Source organism: Lagenorhynchus albirostris, chromosome 11, assembly GCF_949774975.1.
Source record: "Lagenorhynchus albirostris chromosome 11, mLagAlb1.1, whole genome shotgun sequence".
Taxonomy (NCBI): domain Eukaryota; kingdom Metazoa; phylum Chordata; class Mammalia; order Artiodactyla; family Delphinidae; genus Lagenorhynchus; species Lagenorhynchus albirostris.
The window spans coordinates 68,588,277-68,607,410 of NC_083105.1; the positions used below are offsets into that span (position 1 = coordinate 68,588,277).

Consider the following 19,134-nt stretch of genomic DNA (forward strand, 5'->3'; position numbering starts at 1 on the left):
TAGTGTTTGTCTTTTTATTTCACTGACCCCCTCCCCATTGAGACCTTCTAGACCCCTCAGATTCTCCTCCAAACATGGGAGCCTGGGAGGCTGGTGCTGATCCGTGTGTGCTCTCAAGAAATCTTTTTGTCATCTGCTCTTTTTCTTCTCTCTTGTTCTGGCTCCTAAAGAAAAAAGAGAATAATGTTTTCTGTTGAAAGATCTGGAGTCTTCGCCAGGGCACCGATGCCAATGCTGGTGTCCAATGTTTAAGGCGCCAAGGTCCTTGCAAAGCAGCCAGTACATTTCTTTCTGCCAAATCTGCTGACTCTAGTGCTGTTGGTTTGATGATATTGTCTTGGGATCTGAGATTCTCATGGGAATCTTGTGAAACAGTCCTTTTAGATTCCTTGCCTGTTACTACAGTTCTTTCTTCTTGGGGCTCAGGCATCAATCTATAGGGACTGGAATTAAGGATAATCAGAGCTGCCAACACCGTGTTGCTAAGCTTAGAGCCACGGCTCTTGCATCACTGACTTTAAGAGACCTAGGAACTCTTCTTACCGATTGACTTATCTTCCAGGATGTTTCTTGATCACTCATGCAAACAGACTGCTGAGGGCCTGGGCCACTTAGCCCTCAAAAGCTGTCCAGGCATTTCTGAATCTGAAGAAGAAAACAGCACAGGCTCAAGTTACATAAATATGATCATGTTGTTGTGCTGTTTAGAATTCTTCAGTGCCTCCTTGTTGCAACTTCCCGTGGCCTTATGTGGCACTCTCCTATCCTGGTTTAGTACATCTCTCCAGGTTCAGCTGGAGACAAACCCTACCCCAACCCTCTAGCCCAGCAACATTGAACTATCTTAAGCAACACATTTCATAACTTTGCCAGGCTTCTCGTGTCTGCATGCTTTACCCATGAGGTCCAGAAGTAGCATACCATCATTTTGTATTTTCACCACTGTAATACTCCTTTGTATTAGTTATCTATTGATGTTTAACAAATTATCCCCAAACCTAGTGGCTTAAAACAATGAACCCTTATTATATCACAGTTTCTGTGGGTCAGGAATCTGGGCATGGCTCAGCTGGGTTCTTTAACCCAGGTTTTTTTTATAAGGTTACAATCAAGGTGTTGGTCAGAGCAGTGGTCTCATATGAAGGTTCAACTGGGGGAAGGTCCTCTTTGAAGCTCCCTGACTTTAGTGTTGACCAGTTCAGGTCTACGTAGTCTGATGGGCTGAGGGCCTCAGTTCTTCACTGGCTATTGACCACTGGCCTCTTTCAGTTCTTTGTTACGTGGACCTCATAGGTACCTCACAACATGGTAACTGGTTTCCATCGAAGCGAGTAAGACAGCAAGAGAGGATGAGCAGAGGGAAAACAGAATCTTTCGTAATCTAATCACGAGGATTACTCTACTTTAACTCCTTTAAAGTGATAGGATATATCGCTTTTGCTGTATTCTGTTTGTGAGAAGCAAGTCACTAGGCTCAGCCCACATTCAGATGGAGGGGATTATCCAAGGCCTGGAACGCCCAGGCTGGGGTCACTGAGAATGCTCTGTGGTTGGCCGGTGGAGGCAATAACTCCACCCATAACTGGTTCGCACGTCCAGACTGATGACACCACACATGCACCAAGATGCCACAACAGTATTTACTACTCACATAATGGGTCTTTCTGAAGAAAGTAGGGCAGGCATAAAAGCCAGTCTGGAATGTCTTGAGAGAAGAGAGAAGCCAGTGGCTTTAGCTTTTATTGTGGTGAGGAGGTGGGACCTTGGTGAGGATTCCCACGGGAATGGGGTTTGGATGGTCTAAACTTTTTCACCAGCACCAATGGATGGAGCCCCAAGGCTTTCTCACTGTCTTGCTCTGATATGGGGAAAATGGAAAGGGGGAGAATAGGATGTGAGTGCTGTCAGGGGTCAACCAGCAAAATGAAATTGGAGACAGACTCCTTGTTACAAGGGGCTATTTTAGAGGCGGTCTACCATATCCACTGTCATATAATTGCTTATTTACTTGTTTGCCTTTTACAAGATAAAGAATGTATTTTAATCTGTCTTTATGCTCTCAGCCCTTAGTGCAGTGCCTGGCAGTGCCTGGTCACTCAATAAATGTTGGCTGAATGAGTAACTGAATGACTGACTAGATGGTCTCTCCCTCCCCTCTTGATCATTATTTATCCCCTGTTGTATACCTATTGATTTGTCATAGAACTGACACACCAAGTGGCATTTATTTCTTTTCAGAACTGTATCCTTTACTAGTCTGAAAGCTCACTGAAAACAAGAATTTGTCTTGTTATAAACATTTGTGCCCTCAGTATCTAGTATGATATCACACACAGATGTTCAGTTAGTGTTGCATGAAGAGTTCAGTCAATTCTACTAAGGAGAAAGGAGTAAGAAAAACATTGAAAACAGAGAGAATATTTTAATCTGGATCTTGAAGAATAAATAAAAGCTTGACAGGAAGGGACACAGGGTTGGGGAGGCTTTAGACAGAGAATAATCTAGACACACTAAGTAGCAGTAGCAAAGACAATGAATTACAAAAAAATCATGGTGTAGTAGTAGGATTGAGCTGGTTGGAGATGTGGCTAAAAAGGAGGCTCACATCCAGGTTGTGAAACTTTGTAGGCTAGATTAAGTAGCATGGAACTTCTCTCTAAGATAATGGGGAGTAATTTAAGATGTTTTAAAACTTGGGTGCAGTTTTTATTTTATTTTAAAATTTTATTTATTTATTTATTATTGGCTGAGTTGGGTCTTCATTGCTGCGTGGGCTTTTCTCTAGTTGCGGCGAGTGGGGGCTGCTCTTCCTTGCAGTGCATGGGCTTCTTATTGCAGTGGTTTCTCTCGTTGCTGAGCACGGGATCTAGGCACGTAGGCTTCAGTAGTTGTAGCACGTGGGCTCAGTAGTTGTGGCACAGAGGCTCAGTAGTTGTGGCACACGGGCTCAGTAGTTGTGGCACACGGGCTCAGTATTTGCGGCTCACAGGCCCTAGAGTGCAGGCTCAGTAGTTGTGGCTCACAGGCTTAGTTGCTCCGCAGCATGTGGGATCTTCCAGGACCAGGGCTCGAACCCGTGCCCCCTGCATTGACAGGCAGGTTCTTAACCACTGTGCCACCAGGGAAGTCCCTGCAGTTTTTAATGTAAGCAAATCTATTTTAGAAAACAATTCTGATGGCGGAGTAGAATGGATTTGAGTAGGGAGTGATCTGGAATCAATCAGGGGTGGGAAATGGGTGGTTTCATTGGGACAAAATGAACTCTACCTGGAAGAAATCAGAGTGTAGGTAGAAGGTAAGCATCAGCATTCTGAGTGATGCTGAGAGGAATCCAGAGCGCTGAGATTTGCAAGGTATGGAAAGCTGAGAAAATTCCATTGAAAGGATTGTGAGGATGTATAGACAATAGAGATAAAGACAATGGAAGAATCAACCAGAGAAAGACATTAACTCTGATTATCTTGATAATTGATCAGTTGGTATCCGCAATAAGAACTTTAGCTCACTTTCAGTTTTGGACACATATAAGACTAATGAAAGAAAAAAAAGTGAGAAAAAAATATCATGCCCAAAGCATTACAATGGATACAGAAAATAGTTTTTCCTGTGTCCATGAGACTAACTTCATAGACATATATTCTCTCTCTAATACTCTTTCTTTTATTCTAAAGGAATTATTTCATATTTCTCAAGTCAAGTCTCAAAACTATTTTCTAATATGGAATTTCATAGCCTAAGCTTTGTGTTCAAAGAAGAATGTTGCAGGTGTTACAGGCTAGATTATTTTCCTGGGCAATTCTGAAAAGGAGAAATAGACATGTTTCACGTCTTTGGTATTCCTAGCTTAAGTTGGAATCTGAAAGCATTGTGGTTAGAATCCGCGGTCCTATACACAGTAAGGGTCACCTTTGACTAGTGAGGCAGAAAACAGGCCACAGGACAAAGAGGTGCCCATAAGCTCTGTTTTTACATTCCTATAGCCCTTCCAAAGAGCAGCCTAAGAATTCTGCATGGAATTTGCTTTCCACAGATTTTTAGTGTTTTAGAGCTGGCATAATTTCATATTTCACCATTTTAGTAGGACCTTTCACATACTTTCAGTTGTAATTTTACTATTGGATGATTAATATTACAAATGCAAAGTAACAAAATGCTTTTCTGAATTCAGTAAGCCTTTTAAATGAATTTATATTTTATTAAGTGCAATAGTATCTGCACACATTTGAAGCATTAGTATCACATGTGTTAGTAGTATTTATTCAGTTGTACGTATGATTTATCTGAACCTTTTTAGTAACTCCATTACCCTGAATAGGTTTTTGACCCACAGGTTAGAAACTGATTTGGTCCAACTTCCTTACTTCACAGATGAGGGGACAAATGATTTAGAACAGGTCATTTACATGAATTGCTTAAGGTTACAAAGGGTTCTAAGGTCGGGGTAGAACCTATAACTCCTGACCTTTAGACCAATTAATATGAGTCCAAAATAGCCAAAAGCATTAGATTTATTAACACAAAGGCAAAATTCAGTTATAATGTGTATGCTAAATGGCCTGATGTATCGATTCTAATCTTCAGAAGGTGCTCCCAGACTCTGAACTTCCTGGCATATATGACAAATCATATTGGGCCCTCTATTACTCTTGAAAGTTAAAAATTATTTTCCTGATTTTCATTATTTGAAACAAACTATACACGGAGTTTAAAAATCTAGGTATGAGAGAGTCTATCTGCTTATCTATATATGCCCGAGCACTTGGTACTGTGGTTCAGTTTCTTTCACATTCATTTTTCCCCTTTGAGAGTAGGAAAGAGGAAATAAAGAAAGTAAAAGCCAGAATGGCTCAGCTTGCAGGAAGAGGAGCTAAAAAGGGGCAGAGGGTAGACGTTTGAGATGCTCAACGTGTGTGCGGATAGCTGTGTCCCACTGATTCCATTGGAGGAGTGTATTTGAAGTGGCATAATAATTAGGCTCAAAATTTTACCCTCAGTGTGTCCTTTAAAGAAAAGGCTTGGGTTGAACCTTGGGATAGTTCATTTCAATGATTTTTAGGCCTCTGTAGAATGCAGCTGCAGAAGAGAAATCTCAAGAAAACTGGTTTTCTCCCTTTTGAGACCTAATATTGCATATTTTCGGATTAACCAGAGTGTTGGTGAAAACCACTTCCCTTTAAATTTCATATCAGTTATTTATGCTTTATGATTAAACCATTACTATCAAAACCACAGCATAAAATTATAATTAGGCCTCTTTTTTCTGAACTTATACATGTCTTAAAAACCTTATTATTATAAGATATAGTATCTGCAGACAGAAATGTAAAGTTATCATACCCAGATTCTAAACTCTGTGTGTTATTCCTTTCAAATAACGAAAACCAGGAAACTGATAATGACATTGCAGAATTAAAATACAGATAGTTGGGCTTCCCTGGTGGCGCAGTGATTGAGAGGCTGCCTGCCGATGCAAGGGATACGGGTTCTTGCCCCAGTCCGGGAGTATCCTGCATGCCGCGGAGCGGCTGGGCCCGTGAGCCATGACTGCTGAGCCTGCGTGTCTGGAGCCTGTGCTCCGCAATGGGAGAGGCCACAACAGTGAGAGGCCCGCGTACCGCAAAAATAAATAAATAAATAAATTAATTAAATAAAATATATCACTTCTTTCATTAAACATATCAAATATTTTTCTTTCCTTGATTTGTGGATGGGTTTTGCAATAAGTTTGATTCCAATAAATAAATGTTTGGATGCTATTTCTTTAGAGCAAAGTTAACATATAATCTAATGTATAACAGACACTCAGTACTGTCAATCAAAAAGATCTTAAATATTTTTAAGGGAGATGGATTTCAACAAAGAGCCACTTGCTGACACTTAAGCACTTTAGAAGTGTATGAGAGTATAATGTTATGTTCTGGTATGGAGCCAGAATGTTTTATTTTCTCACCAACATTTTATTTCCCTGAACTCTAAAAGAAGTGACAGGTTATTTTGTCTGTAATGGTGGTTATTTTCAACTTCAAAAACTTTTCTGTGATCTTAAAACCTTATAATTTGTTCATAGTTACAAGTTAATACAGGCACAGAGCAGCATCTGTATGTAATTTTAGCTGAGAGATAGAGTGGGAACTTTTAGTCCTTCCAAACTTATTTCATCAGACATGCATTGTCTAGGACAAGTCTGCTGCAAGCATAATACTGAGTTAGCTTAAGTCCGATTTGTTGGAAATGTGGACATTTATGCATCTTTAGGGGGCTCTTAGCAGTGTCCCCCATCAGGCTTGTTCTCTGTTATATGGACAACCAGGAATGAGGGCAGGAATGAAGGAAAGAAACACTGTACAAAAGCTCCCTCCGCCAGGCTCTGTAATAGTGTTTTCTCCTACTCTACATCACTTAAGTCTGCGTAAAAACTCACCTCTCCACTACAACTTTTCAGGTATTCCTTTGCTGGGCATTGCCATGATACTCCGTTTTGGCGTCTACCCTTCCTAGACAGTGACTGGCCTACTCTGGCTTTCTCCCTTCCTCTCTCTCCCTTCAGGCACTTTCCAGCAGCTTAACTGTGGCTTTCTGGAGATGCAGGACTTAACAGAAAGTAGTCTGAGGAGAGAAAAAAAAAAGAGTGTTGTGGGCAAGGTTCTTCAAATCACACAGAGACTAGTTCTGCTTTCATGTAAGAAATAAATCCCATGGATAGTGCTGTGGAAGTGAGGGGTAAAAAAATTTTCAAAAAGAAAACAAAAAGGAGTTTATTTGAAAAGAAGGGAAAGAAGAAAAGGAGTGACTGCAGTGTTTTGTTGAAGTCTCAATTATAAAGTATATGGAGTTAGGAGGCACCAAATTTTGTAATAAAGTTAAATTTGGAGACAGTCTATTATTTACATGATCTTAGGATAAATGTGGGCAATGTCAATTTAAAGATTACAAGCTGGAGAGAAATGATAGGAATTGTATCCATTTTTAAAAATTATCTGCCTTATTATATCCAGTCTTTACACTTGCAATTGTGCCCAACTTAAAAAAAAAATAAAGCAAGTCTTCCCTGATAGATTATTAGACAAATTGATTAGGTAACACTTTGGATGGAGTAGCTTCTCTGTAGACGTCTAAAAGTGAGTCTTTATCACTTAAAAACAAAACTAGGGACTCTGCGTATTATTTTCCATGCAAGGTTCTTGTCCTGGCAGTAAGGACAGGGACTGCAGTGCTTTCTGGTGGCAGCAGAAGGCTGGCAGTGAAAAGTATGTAACAATGCCTCTGTTATCTGTTTCCAATTCTTGCAGCATAGAGCTGGAATCCAGAAAATGTGCCGCCTTGAATAATTCAGCTTTCAAATCTCTTGGTGTTCATGACAATTTTGATTTACTTTTCCTTAACATTTTATTCTTTGCTTAGTTTTCATCCCCAGTTTTTCTTTTTTCTTTTTTTTTAAATTCCTCTAGCTTAAGTTCTTTGATTTTTAGATTTAGTATGATGATCTCCTTTAGAAATATTAAGCAAGGCTATCTAGTCAGAAACAGGATATACAAAGAAAGATATATGAGAAAAATCAAAAACAACTTCTAAAATAAGAAGTTAGCCTGAATTTTACAAAGCTTTATGATTTTATAATGACTCTCTTACCCCACTCTAATGTTCTAGGAGAGCTTTAGAGCTCACTTCTTACCCGGAATCTCCTTTGTAGATAACAAGCTTGACATGCTTTAAATATTTATAGTGGGACCCCAGAGTGTTACAGAAAACAATGCAGCTTCCAGCATATGGACTATGAAGCCAGAATCTTCATTAGTGTCACACATGGTGATAGAGTGGAAATAAACAGTCTAAAACAGGCAAGTCTGGCGAGACTGGATCAGCTAAAGGATGAGAAACATTCACATGTGTCCTCCCAATATGTGTTTGTGTTTTCTTCTGATTTAAAAAATAATTTTTGTTTAAACAGCAGGAAAATGTTAATAAAGAAAATGTACACTGAAAAATATAATTACTATCTTCCTAATAAAGCTTGTATTTTCTTTCTCTACTCTCTGTCTGCCTCTCTCTCTCTCTGTCTCTCTCTCTCTCTCACACACACACACACACACACACACACACACACACACACACACATGAGCTTGTCTTTGCTGGCCTTCATTCTCTCCTCCTCCCCATTGGCTTTCTCCACACAACCGTGAACATGGCTGCAAGCAGCAGCTCCAATGTTGTAAACATGGTAGTTTCGCCACTGTGAGGAAAGACAGGGTCCCTGCTTCTGTATGTAACATGTCTATGGAAAAATGCTGATTAACCAGAGTTTGAGTCTTGTGCCAATCCTTCACACCAGTCCCTGTTGCTAAAACGATGGGACCATTTGAATGGCAAGCCTGGTTCATGTGACCATGACTGGCAACCTCACTAATGTCAAAAGTTAGAGCAGGGGAGGACCAGGTCTGCCAAAGAAGAGGTTGCATTTACTAGAGGAAGGGGAAAGGGGCATGTTCAACCGATAGAGATACAGGTGTCTACTCTATGGAAAGTTAAGGATACAGTGAGAATTGCCAGACACACTGTTTTGCAAGATCTGATGAGATCTTTCACAGAAGACGGCAACATCCTTATTGATGCAATAGACATTTATTAAGTGTCTCCAACTGTAACCCTTGACATGCAGTTTCTCCCGTCCTGGGACATAGGAGTGAGAAGTAGGTGATACTCAAATCCAAACCCCTTTCCCTGGTGGAGTGGTTTACACATGCTTCTTGTGACTTTAGAGTGTCCCCCTGCAGCCACAAGAGGTTGTTTCTCTAATTCCAAATTAATTCTCTAATTCATCAGAGGCTACTGCTACTGACACTACACAATATCAGTTAGGGCTGCCCTGCTGATCTCCTTTCCTCTGTGCCTGTGCACACACTTTGTTACTTGGCCTCTCACCGCACCCATATGGACAGACCGAATCATGACTCGGGGTTTGTCATCTTCCCTCTGACACCATGCCCATATCCTCATGCTTGTCAATACTTTCTTTTTTTCCCCATCACTTTCATCTTCAGCTGAGGTAAGAAATAGCCTTCTTCCTTCCAATGAAATAACTCTTAACTGGCTCCCAAGTAGCATCCTTTGTACTGCCCTAGAGATAAAAACCCTTTCTTAGGCTCAATTTCTTAAAATTCTTCACCTGAGGCTCCTAAACTCAGTTGTTGGGAACTGATACTGCTTACTATGAATCCCTCAAGTTCTGTCCCTGGCACACTTCTGCTGGTGCCTCAGGACTGAATCCTACCACCTCTACCCTGCTCACTCAGGTTCAACTAAAAACCATACTCCTCATAGGTCAGGAGGTTTGCTTGACTCTGGACTTCAAGGGTCTCAGTCACTTCTCTTTCAAGCAGACTCCTTGAACTTGCATGCAACTAGAATCTTCCAAGTCCTTCTTGTTTTATTTCTTGATATATTGAAATTGAGAGTGGATGTACATTTTGGGCTTTTGTCATGCACCCTCGTTACATGGCTAGCTCTAATATGAAACAGAATGAAATAAGATCAAAACCAAAAGAATACAGAAAAGGTCAGGAGAATACAGACCAAGGACTAACTGATTCCAACTGGAGGAATCAGGTAACAATTTAAGAAGACGTGATATTTGAGCTGAGCTTTGAAGGGTGGGTTGGATTTTGATTGGGGTTATGGAAGCATTTCAGCTTGAGAGACAGAGTTGTGACATCCATAGTGAGTTTGGGGAAATGAAAGTACACATCCACAGAACTTTGGGGGACTAAAATGTATTCTCAGAAATCAATTAAATTTTTTCCCTTCATAGTGGGTCCAAATATAAGTCAAACCACTCATATGTTGAAAAATGAATACAGAAAAAAGATTATTGAATCCCTTCCATGAATACTGAAGAGTTCAGTCTTAACTGGGAGGGAGGGAGTATTATGAAAGGGCCAGAGCAAGGAAGTAATATTTTTTTGAAAAATATTTTTGAAAGCAAAGTAAATGTGGGATAAAGAACTGCTAGACTGAAGATAAGATGACCAGTTAAGAAACTACTGCGGATTGAGAGTGACCAGTTTATTAAGTAGCCTGAATTCAGAGGGAATAAATCAGGAAATAATTTTGGAGGTCAGGTAGAGGGAAAGGGCTGCTCTTCTCTGACTGATGCTGCTGTTGTTACCTCGGCAGCTGGTGCTTCCTGTAGGGCAGATGTCCGAATGCTTCTCTTCCTGTTGGAGGCTCTTCTGTGTCTCCCCTGAGACCCACCCCCCTGAGACCCACCCCCAGGCACCTCCATATTGTACCATCCCCTGTCATGAGTGATACTTTTTCCAGCTCACTCTTCAGGGCAACCTTCAGCTTTTCAAGCTTCTGTCGTGGAGGCAGACCCCCCCCATAGTCTTTTCTGTTGGATACTCTTCCCCCACCAGACAACTCTCTTAGGCTAGGATCTGCCTTACTTCAGTGACATTTGTGTGGCCCACCAGAACTGGGCTCTGCCTCCAGGTCTGCCAAACTCTGGAAATGCAAGCTGCCTTGCCCACTACCCCTCCCTCTTCTCTCTACTCACCTAGCCGCCAAAGGCAACTGCAGCCAGATGCCACCTCCAAACTGCTCCAGGTGCATCTCATACCTAGACTCTCTGCCCTCCAAACACCAGGGGTTCATTAGGTTCTCTCAAGGACTCTTCTACTTCACTCCTGTATTATCCCTGGATGAGCCAAGGGGTTTATCCAGTTTACCCACTTAGAAAGAAGCATCCAGTTGGAGAAGGAGATGCCTGTTGACTTTCCCTATGAGTATGCCACCCCCACCAATCTATCCAAAGATTCCTCTTTGCCCCTATCACTAGGAATTCATCCTAATAACCCCCTTAGAGGGAACTTCTCTCTAATGAATCTCTATCCTTATCTTCCATAGACTATTAGAAATGATGGCTTCTGGAACAGTTGGTAAGTCCTGTTATGATAGGCCCTTTATAGAGGTCCTATTTAACATTCTTTTATATTCATAAACGTGAATACGAATGAAAGGTTCTCAGTAGGACTTGCCAAGATCCAAGTTTGGAGTCTGCCATTTCCTAAGAATATGACAGGAACACTCAGTACTTCACTTCCCTGAACTGGAAAAATGGGGTGCTAATTGTACCTATCTTCGGTGATACAATACTGTGAAAATTAAATGAATAATATATCTAAAGAGCTTAGGTTATTGCTTGACCACAGTCTTATACGGTCTTTGCTTCTTGTTGCTCTCACATCGCAATAGTGGGGTAATAGTGAAGATCCTTATGACAGGATTTCTCTCAAATATCTGAGTTAAAAATATGTTCTCTATTTAAGTGATGAATTACGATAGATCCACTTTAGTTTGGTCAAAAGTGTTAAGATCAAAAATGGATCCAGTCACTCAGCTAAGGGCAAATTTTTTTCATTGAGTCAATGAACTGGGGTCAGGTAAAAGTTTCAAATACTAGGAATTAATGTATCAGGGCTTATGGCTTTGAAGAATGGGTAACAGATTATTGGGCTGGAGATGAAGAGACCTGAGTTCTACTCATGGATCAACAATTAACAGTGTGTGAATACAGACAACTCACTTAATTCCCTGGGCCTTGGTTCTCACATTTGACAAAGGAAGGGTTGCACTGGACGGGAAGATAGCATGGTGAAGAGAGCGGACTCTGGTGACAGAGAGAACTAAACCCATATGAGCTCTGCTGTTTACCAGATCTGTACTCATGAGCAAATTATTTCACCTAAGTGTTGTTCCTCTATGTGCAAAAAGAGGATATTAATAGTGCCCGTCTCCCAGGGTTGTCGTGAAGATTAGAGAATTCATCTAAGTGCTGAGCCCAGAACATGGTACATAATAAGCATCCCAGAATATTACTTTAATAATGACTACCTACTATTATTTCCGGTTTCATGATTAAGTCCATGGATCATCCGCTGAGGCTATGAAATTTGTATCTGTACTGATCATGTTTCCTGAGGTCACCCTTCTGTTTTTTGGCTACTGTCTCCTTCTACTGTTCTCCTGACACATGAATTAAATACAATGATCTCCTTTTAGTAAGTGTACTTGGGTCTCTTTTAAATACATAGTCTTTAGTAATAAACTGAAAGTACATTTATGTCTTTCCACATGCAATTTGCCAGTAAGCAATCTACCTTTCTTTTACTTTATACTTATTTCTTTTGGTCTGGAAGACAAGTGGCCAGTGTTTTATTTTCACAGTAGACTGAAGATATCCATCCATTTAGCATTGATTTCAGTAAATATTTATCAACATATTGTCTGCTATGTGCTTGGCCCTGTTAGGTCCTTGGGACACAATGTCAGAAAGGCATGCTCTCTGGCCTCAAATAGGTTTACAGTGACTAATACCTAGAAATATGACAGATCTTGGGTGCCCTGTGGAAGCTGGAGTATGCATGTATTTAAATTGGTCTTTAAGGCGGCAAAAGTAATTTCTACTAGGTGGTATAGTCTTAGGAATACTTTAGAAGGCTGTTTTATTTTCCCTCAATATTTCTTCTTCTAGGTGACTAGGTCCTGCTGAAGAAAATGGCCTAAACATGGGTCTGGTGTCACTACAAACTCTCCAACCTTAGGTGGCTTCTCAATGCTTCTTGGCCATCCTTTCCCCCAGCATTTCCCTTTGTGGCTTCATCAGGACCAAAACCTTCCTTTCAGACCTTCTCCACTTATCTGACACCTCTCATCCGCTGCCCTGTCCTTCCTTTTCAGAAAGTGACTTACTTACCTCACAGAGAAAGTCGAAATCTGAAAGTGGAATTCCTCAACTTCCTGCCACTACACTGACATATTCACCTGGGTTGTAACCCACCCTTTAGCAGCCGGGTATCTCTTTCTGCCCAAGGCCAGGCCATCCACTCCTTCACAGGATCCCATCCTTGCCTCTTTCTTCTCTCAATCTTCAACTGTTCACTGTCTCCCGGCTCCATCCTATCAGGTTTTAAATGTGCTCAAGACACTTGTCTTTAAAAAGTTTAGAAAACACAAGCCCTTTTCAAACATGCGTCTCTCAGATGCCACTCTATCTTCATAACGAAGCTGTTTGAACTTCATTCTGAGCTCACTGTCTGCACCCCCTCCGCCCTGGTTCACATTCATCCTACTCCCGTTTCATATCAACAGCTCCATGAAGGCTGTCGATGATTTCGTTTTTGTGAAATCCAATAGGTATTTATCACTCATTTTATTTGACTTTCTCCCCTTCTTACTTGACTACACCTGTCCTTCTGGAAATACTTTGGTTCTTAAGTAATCTAATTTTGATTCCTATTTCAACATTCTGTCCTGATTCTTTAAGACAGCATCTTGAAATGAACCCTCCTAATAGCTCTTTTTCCAATTCCAGCTGTGATTAAACAATCCCACAGAGGTGGGCATATCTCTATCCTTGTTCCTATATTAAGAAGAAATATGGGGCAGAGGAGAGAGATTGAAAGAGAGAGGCTGAAAGAGAGAGAGGGGAGAGAGAGAGAGAGAGAAAGAGAACGAGAGAGAGATGATAGATGTTTCCAATATGCTTTGAGAAATGCTGGGCCAAGTTTTGAGAGGAGAGGCTGGTGGGGATCTGTGGTTACATAACACTCAGGGACTACTCTGGAAAAAAGAAAACCTGAGTATTGTTTTAACTCAAAATAGAGACAAAATGAGAGGGGATTTAAATAAGTTCACATGTGGGGCTTTGTAATAATAAGTGCAGAACCATGCCTGCCAGTTCTCACTGATTAGTCATAGATGTGGTTTCCATGGTGATTTCACACATAGGCTGAGCTCCCCACCCTGCTCCTCCTACCTTCACTGGAGCTTACATTAGGTGAGACAAACCACAAGAATAATTAATAAATATTTCAATGCTTTAAGGTCTGATCCAGATCCTGGAAAGCTACTGTCAAAAATAGATAACTTAGCTTACCATTCCTTATTTTGTATTCACTCAGGGAAATGGGGATCTAGGTAATTTCCAGATTTCCAACTTCATATGCCTCATGTTCAGTGGGCATGTTAGAATTTTTGTTTCCTTCTGGAAGAATGGAGAAAACATGACAGTAAGAGATGATATCTGGTCCGCATTTCAGCAACTTTTCTATTTTGGATACTACAAATTTTGTGTGTTCTCAGCATCACCTCAAAAGTAAAGGAAAGTTAGAATAGCACCTATTGTATTTATCTAAGACCACATAAGTGAAAAAAGGCTATGTAAGGCATTCCTTAGGCAGATGTAGTATACGTTCAAAGTGATTTCTAAGACTTCACTTAATTTAGCTATGCCAGACTGAAGATGGTTTTATCTTTAAATTATATACATTGAATAATTTTGGTCAAGCAAATCACGTGGTAGATAGATGGTTAGATAGAGAGGTTATGCTCACAGTTCCAAAAATAAGAATGTTTTCATTTATAATATTAATTAAACAAAACAGTATATTTGTTTTACTGTACTATGTGACAGGGACCATTACTTTTTCTTAAAACAGATTGAAATTCTTTTTAAGAATTTTTCTTAGAGTCACTAAAAAAAAAAAATTTAAGGTCCTCAGTGGAGGCCTTGAAATGTATTTGAGTTTTGAATACATTCACTATGCAACTGAGAGTAAGTCTGGTAAATAAATATGCAGCTTGGGCAATGGGTTAACACAAAATATGCAGCAATAAAATAGGTAAAGTGATTTTCTCATATGGCCTATAATTGGGCTCTGAAACACACTTTTCCAACCATTTTTCCTGCACCTGCAAATAAAATTAGGAAAAAGCAAACAATCGAAAAACAATATAAAATTATGCTTGCTTCAAAGCGTCTTTCTTACTTTAATTTTTTGTAAAAACTACATGCCTTTACATGAAATATATTTTTGGTCTCAGTTTACACAGGTGAGTATATGAAGTAATGGAGACCCTGCATTTCTGTTGAGTCCATTTCAGTTTTTATCACCCTAATAGTTGAGGAATTCTTTCTATATTTGTGTGCAGTGTAAAAGGATGGAACTAAAAAAATCAGTGTCCATAAATCTTACCTCTATAGAATATCTCAAAAATGGCCGTGCAATGCCTACTTTTCTCTCTAACCTGTTTGTGAAACTTGGTTGACGACATGCAATTCATTTGAGCTGCATAGACCTCCACTGGATGCCAAAATATTGATTTCAGCTTTTGGTTCCCACCCTATTTTGTTTCATAAAGGAATAAAACATTTCTTCAAATTCCTGTATTATATCCCAAAGTGCATCATCCATTTTTGCTACCCTCCCTTTAAAATAAAGATCCGATATCCATATTGACCTTTTTCAGTCCACAAACTTTTCCACTCCCTGGTGATTGTGTGTTTTTTATACTTTATTTCAAATCATAAAATTACAGCGACATAAAATGTTAGGCTTGTAAATGGTCACAGAAATGATCCAGTCCAGTCTTCATAATTTATCAGTAAGAAAACATATTGAGACCGCAAAAGTAAGAGTAAGTAAGAGATTTGACATATTTGTTTTTTGGTGTGACAATGTCCTTGAGTATCAGTCTAACTAGTCCATATTTTTATAAAATAAATGGCTATAATATTTGAAAAATGTAATGTATGTTGAAATAAAACGGCACAGGTGAATTTTTGTTTGGTGTCATATTCTCCTGAGTGAAGGCATTTACTTGGCTCTTTGCAAACACATCAGTAGAGTCTTATATTTAAACCGCTCAGTCATCATCATGTTAGCCAGGCACCTCCCGAGCTAGAACAGAGTTGTATTATTAGCTCCTCCCATTGCTTCCAGAGTTTTGTAATTCAAGCTGGACTGGGAAAGAGCACTCCTTTTTTCTTCTGTCCTTGGAATGATGCCATCCTTTCCTTCATTTGTTTGCTGAGGCTCCTTGCCTTATTTTCACCCCATCCTGGTGGCATTCCACCTTATTTGGCATTCAGTCATGTCACTGGGGTAAACTTCAAGACTGGTTCCTGTGTATTCTGATCTTCTGCCATTTTTTTTTCTGGCGAAAAAGTCTACTGGTTATATGCCACAGTGTCCAATTCCAATTTAACACCTCCTTAGAGGAAAGTTATTCTTGTTTTTTCTAAATGTATGATATCTTTGCCTTAGTGTAGAATTTTAAATAAATCTTAGTGATAATAATTTTTCCTGACCTTTTCTATCCCTAATAGATTGCTAGAATTTTGTCTCAGTAGCAAAATGAAATGAACAATATATTACTTACTTAATACTTTGTCTAGAAGGAAGCATTTTGTCTATATGGATCTTAGACCATAAACGATCAAGAACTTCTTTTCAAGAATAATTGACAGAAAACCAATTTTCAGGAGCAAGACACATCAGTTCATTATATTTTGCAGAATTCCAAATATAAAGGCCATTTAAACAGAAACGATTGTGTAAATGTTTGGAAAAACTTAAATCCTTTTTTTTTTTTTTTTTTGCGGTACACGGGCCTCTCAGTGTTGTGGTTTCCCCCGTTGCGGAGCACAGGCTCCGGACGCGCAGGCTCAGCGGCCATGGCTCACGGGCACAGCCGCTCCGTGGCATGTGGCCGGACCGGGGCACGAACCCGCGTCCCCTGAATCGGCAGGCGGACTCTCAACCACTGCGCCACCAGGGAAGCCCAAAACTTATATCCTTTTAAAGCAGTTGATACTTCCAATTATATTTCACTTTTCATGGACTATTATCATTACTCTCTATAGAAATTTAATTGACGTATTCAATGTGAATCCATTGTGTCAAAAATACTTCTATCAAATAATCCTATAATATTTGTGCAACCAACAGGTTATGAACCTTAATATGCAGAATAGTATAAAAGGTAAAAAAGTAACATTTTAGATGTAAAATAATGATTAGACCCATCAGAATTCTACATTCTCTTGGGTAAAAGTACATCATGGCTTAAAAGAAAACCTGTGAATTATTTACGAATCCCTCAAAATCAGAGGAAAGTTATTAGATTTCCTTTTTTTCCCTTCCCTCCCCCTCTCTCTCTCACTTCTCCCTTTCTTTCTTTCTCTCTCCCCCTTTCTTTCTTCCTTCCTTCCTTCCTCCCTCCCTCTCTCTTTCTCTTTCTTTTCTTTCTTTCTTTCTCTTTCTTTCTTTCTTTCTTTCCTTTCTTTCTTTCTTTCTTTCTCTCTCTCTCTCTTCCTTTCTTTCTCCCTTCCTTCCTTCCTCCCTCCCTTTCTTTCTTTCTTTCTTTCTTTCTCTCCCTTCTTTCTTTCCCTCCTTTCTTCCTTTTCTAAGTCATGAGTTAAATACCATGCAGTTAGCAATGTATTTTAATAAAATAAAAATGTTCTTCGGAGGGATGTATACCCCTCTTTCTTTCCTTTTTTGTTGTTGTGTTGAACCTTTCTTTCCTTTCTTATTTTTAAAAGAAAAATTGAATAAGTAGTTAAGTGACTGACAATAGCCATGGAAGATATTTTGTTAGAATTTTCTTGACATTTTTGTCTTGTGAGATTCTAGTTATAGGTTCTGGTTATTGGATTAAGTTGTGTCTGGAAATAAATATTTACCTCAAAAGATTATTTTAATATTTAATACCTGAAGTTCTCTTAAACTTTTTCCATATAGTAAAGAAATAGTGGTGTTTTTTCATAGTAAGTACTTTAAAAATGTTTATTATATTATTACATGCACATATACACAGAAAAATGATACATATCATTATGATATGAAAATACACAAGACTGCAGATGTAAGAAATTTCACACACCACCTCTTTAACTAGAACATAGATCAAGAAACAAAATGGTATCAGCATCTTAGAAGCTCACTCATCTTTATTCCAATCTCTATTAACCCCACCCTAAGAATTAGCCACTTCTAATAAAATCGAGCAGTTTTGCCTGCTTTTGTATATTGCATATAGATTGAGTCATTTTATATGCACTATATATTTTTTGGGGGGGCTCTAAGTCTTTCTCTAAATAATATTTTTTGTGAGATTCATTTATGTTGTTGCATGCGGCTATAGATTATATGTTCTCAGTCTGTCTAGCATTCCACTGTGGGCATATATCACAATCTATTGATCTATTTTACTGTTGATTGATGATTACGACTGTAATGAGATTTGAACTAGTATGAAGAATACAATCTACTCTTAAAAAGTATGGAATTTGAGACCAAAGAGATTTGAGTCTAACTTGATGTGTGATCTGGGGTGATTTACCTAATTTCTCTTGGGGGGAATGCATAAATTAAACGAGGTAACCTTTCTAAAGTCTCTTGTACAGTGCCTGGTATGTCAAAGGAATTCCATAAGTGGTAGCTATAATTGCCCATGTGGAGAAATGCTTGATTTAAATGGCATAGATTAGCTTATTCATGACATTTTCACTTGGTAGGGAAGGAGAAAGGAAGAGAGACAAATAATGTGAATATCGTAATGGGTCTAGTCTAGTATAATGAAAAAACTTTGGTGTCAGAAAGGGTTTGTAGATATCCAGTTAGTTACTTAGATACTGTGTAACATTTATCTTCTATAAAATGAAGGAAATAATGTTCTTTACTGAACACTGTAAAGATTATAATGAAATAAAATACATATCTCGTACATTTTCCCGCTCCTTTAAAACAGGAAAAAATGGCCCTATTCTTAGAACATTGTTTCCAAAAAGTTAGAGCAGGTTGAAAATCAAATATCACATTGCAAATACTACTTTGAGTGACAAACGTTCTGTGATGGAAATGAAGTATCTACTTTGCCTGCAGTCGGCAGTCAGATAGCCAGTTAAACAGGTGCAGATCTATTTTCTGTTATTTGTATGAAGGTAGGCATAGCTCCTAAGGTAAAGATGCATTCAGAGCTGCAGTGTAATTGGAATGATTCTAAATTACAGTGTACTGAAGGTAACCACTAAACAGACAAGTGTGGGTCCAGTCCATTTTTGTTTTGTTTAGAGTAACAGTAGGATTAATTTAGAAAAACAACATGAGAAGTCTGTAATTCTGTGATGAATAAAATGACACTTGTGAGCAAGGGGTACAAAAGAAGGGGATAGATTGTGGAAGAATTACTATTACAGAGCTGGGTAATTTCCTTGGCAAAAGTAAGAAACTCTCCTTCCTTGGACAAGATTGTTCCACATTTGATACAAAAGTATGGAGGTCTGTCATGAGA

The 19,134-nt window shown here is 39.2% G+C and overlaps 1 long non-coding RNA gene across 1 annotated transcript; it reads right to left on the minus strand.

Annotated features, from left to right (window-relative positions):
- Nucleotides 1–14,038, minus strand: LOC132529679 (uncharacterized). The gene is made up of 3 exons (XR_009543538.1): nucleotides 13,934–14,038; nucleotides 544–645; nucleotides 1–164 (listed from the first exon to the last, which is right to left on the minus strand). It is a non-coding gene; the product is annotated as an uncharacterized LOC132529679 (long non-coding RNA).
- Nucleotides 14,039–19,134: the final 5,096 nt, after the last annotated feature.